This window comes from Desmodus rotundus, chromosome 7, assembly GCF_022682495.2.
Source record: "Desmodus rotundus isolate HL8 chromosome 7, HLdesRot8A.1, whole genome shotgun sequence".
NCBI classification, from domain to species: domain Eukaryota; kingdom Metazoa; phylum Chordata; class Mammalia; order Chiroptera; family Phyllostomidae; genus Desmodus; species Desmodus rotundus.
The window spans coordinates 34,929,824-34,939,385 of NC_071393.1; positions in this window are offsets into that span (position 1 = coordinate 34,929,824).

Genomic DNA, 9,562 nt, shown 5'->3' on the forward strand with positions numbered 1-9,562 from the left:
CTGCAAGGCTCTGCCCTAGGAGGTAGGGAGCCCATGCCTGAGGGAGTGCTGGTGAGGAGCTGGGCATCTGTAAGGTGCGTGCTTGCAGAGCCTGTGACCCTTGCCCTCTCCCCTTGTCCTGACCCCGGTTATTCAGACCAGTTCCTGATCCCCATTTTCACCCACCTCCAAGGCCTGGCCAATTACCCGGCCTAAAACAGAACGGGCCCTGCCCCCCAGAAATCCAGCAATGTGGCCAATGTGAGTCAGGTTGGGTTCCTGTGTGTCCTTGGTTAGCAGCCTCTTAATCGGTCTGGGCCCCAGCGTTCCTCCTCTGGGGAATGGACAGAATTTCAGTGCAGTAACCACCAGTCACGTGCTGGGGACACAGAGAGGAATTGGATATGGAGGCTCGGTGGGGAGCTAGTTAGAGACGGGGAGCTGGGATCAGAGAGACAAGAAGCCCCAGGGTCTCAGTTAATCTCACAAAGCACAAAAAACTGTCCCACCAAGTCAGGGGGCCAAAATGCTCAGCTCTACCCCCAATTCCAGGTCCGCAGGAAGCCCAGTCTCTCCTCCTCGTGGGCCGCCCCCAGGAGGAGGACTTACATAGGCTTGTGCAACCCACAGGAGCATCCGTTCCATGCCCAAGTTAGGAGAGCTCTGAGTCCACTTAGTCCACTCTGGCTATACAGCCTGGAGCTGCTGCGGGGGCCACAGAAGGGGCTGGTCCCCTGACTGTGCCAGGGCTCCTAGCCCTGCCCAACCCGACCCTTCTGCAGGCTCTGCCCTGCGCCCCCCCCCCCCCCCCCCCCCCCGCACAGCAGCCCAGGGTGCAGCGGGATGGGTTTGGACCCGCACCTTTGTAGAAACCACTGCCTCTCCCCTTCCCTAGGGGCTAGCCTCCAGCCACGGGCCATTTCCTCTTCAACCTTCACAGCACAGAGGACCTGTCAGCAGACACCTGAGCCCCCGCCCCCATATTAAGGAGGACTGCACGGTACGTCCACAGCACCCCACAGGACCCCTGACCAGGGAATGGTTTTCCTCTTTCTTTTTTTAACTATCTTTTCAATTTTCAATAACGTGTGACACAAAATATTATATTAGTTTCAGGTGTACAACACAGTGGTTGGACATTTATGTAACTTATGAAGTGGTCCCCCCAATAATTCTGGCACCACACCTAGTTACTGCAAGTGGATGAACTACATTCCCTGTGCTGTGCCTCGTACCCCACGGCCACTCTGTAACTGTCGGTGTGTACTTTTTAACCCCTTCCCCTCTTTCACCCAGGCCCCGATCCCACTCCCATCCGGCAATCATCAAAATGTTCTCTGTATCCGTGAGTTTCTGTTTCGTTAGTTCATTGATTTTGTTCTTTAGATCGCACACGGAAGTGACATCATACGGTGTTTGTCCTTCCCTGTCTGTCTGACTTACTTCACTCAGCGCAGTACCGTCTAGGCCCAGCCACGTTGTTGCAGGTGGCAAGATTTCATTTTTTATGGCTGAGTCATACTCCCCGGTACTTATGTACCACCTCTTCCTTATCCGCTCAGCTACGGACGGACATGTAGGCCTTCCACACCGTGGCTGTTGTAAGTAATGCTGCAATGGACATATGGGTGACTTTGTCTTTTCAAATTAATGTTTCGGGTTTCTTCGGACAAATACCCAGAGGTGAAATTAATGGGCTCTTCTTTGTCTCTTGTTACGGCCTTTGGTTTAAAGTCTGTTTTGCCTGGTGTGAGTGTCGCTACTCCAGCTTCTTTGTTTGCATGTTTTCATCATCACAACAGATCTTTCCCAGCCCTTCTCTTTCAGTCCCTGTGTGTCTTTCATTCAGAGGCAGGTCTCTTGTGGGTGGCATACGGGAAGGGTCTTGCTCCCTTATCCGTTCAGCCACCCTATGCATTTTTTTTCCATCCTCAGCCGAGTGTATGTTTATTGATTTGAGAGGGAGAGGAAGAGAGAGAGAGAGAAACATGAGCCCGGGATCAAACCTGCAACCTAGGCATGTGCCCTGACTGGGTATTGAACCTGCAACCCTTGGAGGTACAGGACGACACTCCAACCGACCCAGCCACTTGGCCAGGGCCACCCTAGGCCTTTTGATTGGAGCATTTAACCCACTTAAATTTAAAGTAATTGTTGATAAATACATAGTTATTGCCATTTTATTATTCACATTTTCTAATCTTTTTTCTTCTTCTTCTTGCAGGGGGGTGGGCTGGGCTGGGCCTTTGAGCCCCTAATCAAGCTGAAGGGTGAGCCGCCGGCCGCTTTACACTCACTCCACCCTAACCCTCTGGCTGAAGCCAAAGAGTTTCCAGCCAGGGGGCTCTGCCTGACCCCAGCAACCTCTCTTCCTGCTGCAGGTGCTGAAGTGAAGGGCCTGCTTCTGAGTGTTCAGCCTGGGGGTCCAAAGCCCCACCCTCCTAGGCCCCCGGGACCCTCTTCAGACAGGTGTGAGGCCAGCTCTCCCCACTCCCTCTGGGCATTTACTCTGAGGGCGGGGTCTGCCCTCCGGTGTCAAGGCCACAGTGCAGACCATCCCCAGTGGGCCCAGACAGAACCCCGGTGGTAAAGCCAGTCAATATGCCCCAATAGCTCAAAGCTCTGCCACGGGCGTGACCATAGGTGGTCAAGCAGAGTCCTCTGAACAGGCTCCTTTTACCCCGGCCCATTCCTGGCCACCCTCGCGCGGCCTCCAAAAATGATGCAGCCGGCGAGGGGGCTGACAGAGACAGGACTTAGTGCCCCTGGCCAGGGACTGGGACAGAGAAGGGAGACGTAGGTGCGAGAGCTTGCCTTCCTCACCTCGCCTCACATGGGGACCAGTTAGTGGCACCTCCAGGCCCTAGAAGAAGTAGGGACACATGTGACCCCAATTCAGTCTCCCCGTTGACGCCAGGGCCAGGTGGATGTGGGGGAGAGCAGGCAGCAGCATTCTAGGGCACATTCAGCTACTTCACACGCCTGAATTTTGCCCCCCTTTCTCTACCCCCAGGTGAGCCTCATGCTGCTTGCTCCCTCCAGTGAAATGCAAATCCAAGCCTCTCTTCCTCCGCACACCTGGCCCCGCCCTCCATAGGAAGAGCCAGGAGCCAGAGACTGAAGCCATCAGCTGGTGTCTCACAGCAAGGGGCCCTTCCCTCCTCAGACCCCCCAGGACTGGATCCCCAGGGCTGGGACAGAGGTGGGATGGGGGGAAGCAACACCAGTCACCCCCACCAGGGAGACCAACTGAGCTTTACCTGCAGGCTCTCCACACGCAAAGTGGTAAAATTTGGGGAAATGCTTGCTACCATGTCCACACTCACTGGGACCAGGCCCTGTCCAGGAGCTTCACGTACTTGCACAAGTCTCCCACCTCTCCATCTCATTTACAGTGGGGAAACTGAGGCTGAGAGCCACTCCATCCACCCCACCCCAGCATACACAGCCAGACAACGACAGCACGAGTATGGGGGGCCCCGTCCCACAGAGCTCTCCTGGCCACTGTGGATGAGAATAAGTCATCCCAGACACAGTCTGTTGTTCCGGTGGGAAAAGGGGGTGGCGATTCCCTCTAGTGGAGAATGCCCTGAGCCCTTTTCAAAAACGGCTTTTATTGGGATCGTTGTGTGCAGGGATATACGGCATACATGCATAGCTCATCAATCAGTGTCCAAAGGCTATAGTTATAAAAACATATTATTTACAGATGACAATTGAAGAAACACAGAGATCTGCCTCAGGTCAGGGCCTGTTAGACATGCTGACACCACATGGTTGTTAAGGAGTGTCTTAGGAGATGAGTTCACTCCCTATGCTTTAAACATCTGGTTTATATCAACAGGGCTGTAGCAAAGCAAAGCAAGCTTCAAAGGATACTATGTATTCTTCAGGCCTGATTTCCCACGAGAACCCTCGGTTACTATCAGGTCTGCCACCTGCTCCCTGGCTTTCCAGTTGAGACTTACAGGCAAGGCCTTGCTTGCGCCATGCTACGGTCTCCGAAACCACACAGACTGGTCCCCAACAAACAAGGACATAGGTCCAGGTGAGGGCCCCCCCCCCAGTCTCTGCTTCCCCTAGTGCTGCCTTCTCCCCCTGCGGTGGCAGGGACCATGCTGAGGAGGCAGGAATGCCAGCCAGTGCTCACACATGGGGCTGGGGCTGAGGAGGGAGCAGCTGGGGGAGAAAAGGGCAAGGGCCCAAGCTGCACATACCTGTCCACAGAGACAGAGGCATTGGGGGTCCTCACCTCAGGCCCTGGACACGGCTGGCACCGTGGGCCCGGGGAGCAAAACATGGCAACGGCAGGCTGGCATCCCTCCTCTAGAGCTTTGTGGGGGGCCTGAGTCTCCGCAGAGGTCCCGGGACAGGAAACAGCTGGCTGTGCTGCCCCTGGCCGGCACAGTGGGCCCAGAGGAAGTCTAAGGGAGTGAAACTGCGGTCCTTTTGGAGTATGGAAAGTTAAACGGCAAGGAGCATTCAGAAGTTGGTATAAAAAAATCGCTTTTGTTTTAGACGTGTGTTTAGACAGCCATCCAGTGTGGAGTTTACAGGAGCAGGGGTGTGGGCAGACAACTGATAAGTTCAAGGATGGGAGTGGGAGCTTCTTCGGGCAGCCTCAGACCAGCTTGGGAGCTGGTGGCTGAGGCGAGGCCTGGCTGCTACCCACCAAAGCAGATCTGCTGGGTGTGGGGGCCATGCCAGGGAAGGCGCGGGACCGCAGCGGCTAGCCAGGTCCATAGAGCAGGTCCATAGAGCAGGCTATCCTGGCCGGGAGGTCTGGGACTGAGGCCGAACCCAGCGGCCTCTCACCCACTAGTTGGGGGTTGGGGGGCGGGGGCTGTGGCAGGCACAACAGGTTTGGTCATCTTCTAGCGCAGACCCCGGAGGAAAAGGCCTTGACCTACAAAGCTCCAATAGCTCCTGAGACACTGGAAAGTAAGAGCTGTTCGGCAGTCACAGTGCAGGAGATAGTCTTTGAACGCAGGGTGTGGACAGGGTGAAGGACCCAAGTGTAGTCCTGTTCCAAAGGCCTCCCAACCTGCAGGAGAGCCAGCAGATCCAGCGAGGGCACCCAGAGCCCGGGGCACAGATCAGACCTAACCCGGCCCAACACAGCAGCTGGCACCAAGACGCCAAAGAGGGTCGGCAGGAAAGTCACCATGCGGGTGTTGACTGTAGCTGGTGGCAGGTCCTTCCATGCTTCTGGAGTATACAACCTTCATTCCGACCCCGAAGGGCCCCTGCCCCTGGCCCCCACCCCCAAGGTTCTACTGTGATACGTGCACATATCCCAGGCCGGCCCCTCTCTCTGAGCAGCACGACTTCTGACCGACTTCTGACCGTGGGGTGGGGCAGGCCAGGGTGGGGGAGGAGCCCCTGGAAGACGCTCCCCCAGCTGTCATGATGTCTAACGCACCCCCTTACTGCTCCTCTTCTTCAGGAGGGAGGAAGGGTATGTCAGCATTGTTCTCTCAGGCTCCCTCCATTACAGCCCTTGGAGGTGCCCTGCTAGGGAAGGGGGTGGGGTGACCAGGGACAGAGACTAAGGGCTGAGGCTGAGCTTTAGTTTCTGGCCCTTCACACCTCATGGGAGGCCGTGCACGAAGACAAAGGCCAAACACACCCAGGGAGCACTGCTGTGTTTAGGAGGGAGTGGAGGGAAGGGAACCCACACAGTTCATGCGGAGTCTCCGGAGGAGATACGGCAGACCTGCAACACTTAAGGAGAAAGGGTCCACCTGGAAAGCAGAGCCAACCAGGGGGCCCTCAGTCAGCCGGTAGGGACCAGCAGAGCAAGGAGTCTTTCTTTTCTTCTTAAGATTTAGAGAGAGGGGAAGGGAGGGAGAGAGGGAGGGAGAGAAACATGTACCAGAGAAACATTGATCAGTTGCCTCTCACACACCCCCAGCTGGGGACCTGGCCAGCAACCCAGGCATGTGCCTTGACTGGGAATCGAACCTGTGGCCATCCCGTTCACAGGCCAGTGCTCAATCCACTGAGCCACACAGGCCAGGGCCCGAGGAGTCTTTCCTAAGGAGCCCTTCCTGTGAGTGGGATGGGACACGCAGGCCACACTTCCTACGGCCCACCCCCAGCGTGGCACAGACTTGCGTACCTCTCAAAGCAGCCCTGGGGCTGAGCAAGCCCCTTTCTCCAAGTGAATAAAGGCAGTGCTGCCTCAGTCAGTCTCTTGCCATCTCCTTCCAAACTCAGTTCGGGCTAACAACCAGACTCTCATCAAGCACCTGCGAAACAGGTGCTGTTATCTGCACCTCACAGCTGGGGAAAGGGAAGCATAGAAGTTCAATGACTTACCCGAAGTCACAAAACCCCAGCAGGGAAGAGGGCATGCAGCCCTAGGTTTGGAGACATGGCCGTGCGGGACGAGCAGCCCAGCCCTGGTTGGGCCAGTGGTTTTCCAGGGCCTGAAGGCCAGGGAGAGTGCTGGGAGGGGCCCATCTCCATGACCCTTCCTCCATCCCCACACCCCTCCAGATGACCTGCAGGAGAAAAGAAACAGCCACTTATCAGACCATTGCCAATGGAAGCCACTGGGGCTAGGCCACAGAGGAGAGCGTGACCCCTGGCTGCCTCAAGCTCAGCCCCAAGCCTACGGAGGCAGCCACATCAGTAGTACAGGTGATGATGCCAGTGGCTCTATAGGCTTGTTGTTGAAGATGATGATCAGGGAAATGGGAAGACAGTCATGGTCAGCTGAGAGCCCAGCAGGCACGGCAGGGGGCCAGAAGCAAGCAGAAGTCAGCTGGGCCCAGACATGGCCTCTGAGGGATGGCAGGCTGGCTGAGGGTATCAGCACCTGCAGCCCATGGGGGACATCCTCCAGACCTGGCCTTGCACCAGGTCCACAGGTGCCCTGACACTGCCCTGAGGTAGGGGAGGCACTTGTAGCCACAGGCAGGACCCAAGTATGGGGTGCTTCATGCCAAAAAGGGACCACAGGGTCCAAGAGATTAAAGAGCTATGACACTACGGGCAAATCTCCTTGTCCCGGGACATCTTGTCCACTTAGGTCAGACTTCCTATTTCTACCCTCAGCTCACTGACCGAGGCCTGACTCACTGACGTCAGCGCTGTCGGGCGGAGCTGAGCCCAGCCTGGGACGTCCAGCAAAGCTGTGTCTTGAATCTGCCAGAAGATTCACCGAAGACAGAAGACCCTCAGGTTCAGGGCCCAGGAGCCACAGGCTGAGTGTCCATCCTGGGGCTAGAAGGTGGCCGGGGCAGTGACTCAAAGCTCCAAGGGGAAACTGGTGGCTGGAACCTGCCTTGGGGTGGCAGCCTTGGGGATGGGCATGCCCAGGATCCCCAGGGCCGGGAGTGGGAATGCCCAGGGGCTGGGGCCTCAGCACCTCCAGCAAGGTGGGCTCAAGTTTCCGGGCTCCTGGATCGGGAAACTCACGAGAGCCCCCTGCCCAGGCTGGGTTATACCCCTGGAATTCCTGGTCTAGTCTAAGCCACCGATGTTTTAGGCCACGTGCCATCCCTCCTCAAATGAAAGAAGAGTAGGCAGGAAAGGCAGGGCTCGAAGACCTCTCCCCACCCACAGCCTCCTTTTCCCTCCTATCCCTTACCAGATGTGAATCAAGGGGTGGCTGTAAGTGAAGGGCTGTCTTCTGCAGGATGTGGCTGCCCAGGTTCTCTAGCACCTACACGGGAGGGGAAGGCCTCAGATGAGTGAGGTCCCACTGTGCCCTTGGACAAGCTGCTTTCTTGCTCTGAGACCAGGAGACTCACAGGGGAGGGGCCAGATTAAGGGGTCCCAGCCCTGGAGCCAGAGCTGCCCCTGGGGAAAATAGTCTATGGGGTCTTGATGTGGGGATGTCCCATCCTCCTGATTCCGCTTCTGCACCCTGGGCAAAACGTCCTCCCAGCTCAGAGGCTGTGGGAGGCAGAGGGGCTGCTCAACCAGTTGAGCTAACCTTCACCACGAGTAGGGCACTGGTCCCAGGGTCACCAAGGTTATGGGCAGTTTCTTGGGCCCCAGGTGCTCCAAGTGATACCCAGCAGGGCACAAAACTAGATGGGGTTTGGGGAGGACCTTGAACAGGACCCCCAGGCTTCCCTGGGCCAAGACCTGGGCTTTGCTTGGTTTTTGTGACTCTGACCTGGGGTAACCCCACACTAGGCTTCTCGGTCTTTCCCGCTGTCTCATGGGGATGTGGCTATTGTCCTGGAAGTCAAATTAGGACCAAAGGAAGCAGGGCTTTGGCCCGTCCTGGATGGTGAGACTGGGCAATCGAGGGCCTTGTCCTGTGGAAACTGCCACTGTCTGGACCCTAGTCTAGCCCTTCCTGTGCCGTCCCTTGCAACCCAGCCCCAGGGACACTTCCTGCCAGGTGGGTAGCATAGATTCAACCCTACAGAAGCTCCGGAGTGAGGGGTGTGAGGGTGGGGGACAGCCCGTCAGGGAAATGCTCTTAGGGGCAGGGAAGGTTTGAGCTGAGCCCCAGGGCAGACAGAGGACAAAGGGCATCTTCAGGACTGCCAGAGAACCCAGGGGAGGCAGAGTGTGGGGGTGGGCACGTTCTAGAAGACAGCAGGCATCACCCTATTTACCCCTGGGGCTCAGCAAGGCCAGGTCTGTGTGCCAGAAGCGGGCGCCAGCACACCTTGACTGCCAGTGTACCAGAGGCCTGAGCTGAAGGCAGAACCTGCCCCTGTACCTCCACCCAGCTCTACACCCAGACCAACCCCTGCTGTAGGGGGAGCAGGTGTGGAGAGGACTCAGTCAGTGGGCACCAGCAGCAGTGAAAGCTTAGGCCGCGTCTGAGCTAGGAAGGGGTTTGAGAGGCTGGTGGGGCCTATGCTGGGCAGGGCTCCATCAGGGGATGGAGTCGTCCCTCCCAGCCCCATGGGGCCAAGACAACTTACTAGACACAAACTGTGGGTTTCTACAAAGCTGGGTGTGGAGGACAGCATGCATCTGAACTGAGGAGACTGATAAGAGGGAGGCCTCCAAGCTTGGCATCAAACTGGCCACCCAGGGAAGGGCTCGTCTTGATTCTGCCATTAAGAGCCAGGCCATGGAGGGCCTGGCCCACCTCTCTGCTTCTCAGCTGACCCTCTTTGTAGAGATGATTGCATCACGCGGACACCAGGGCAAACAGGTGTCCCACAGGGAGATAGGTGAGTGTGTCCTGGGGAGGGAGAGACCAGGGCAGTGCTGGTGTGCTGGGGGCAGAGGAGGAGATGTGGGGGAAACTGCCTTCTTCGTGGACCAAAGAGAAAGGAAGTAGAGAGAGCAACCCTCAAATATTCTGCCTCCAGCCGTCTTCCACCGACCCGCAAACCGGCTTCTCCCCACACTTGGCTGATGACTCAGATGGTGTCACTCTCCTTACTGTCGGTGTGACTTTCCAGCCAAGCTGCCGGAAGCCGACAGCCTGGACGAGTCAGGAGCTGTGCGCAGGTGATGTGCATGAGACGGAAGTGGACAGGAGCGTGGGAGCCCCGGGGTCAGGCCTGAGGCCTCTAGCATGGCACCTGTCTCCAATGTCAACTGACGGTTTTGTGCACCAATTCAACACCAACGAGGGTCTCCGATTTGGGGTGCAGTG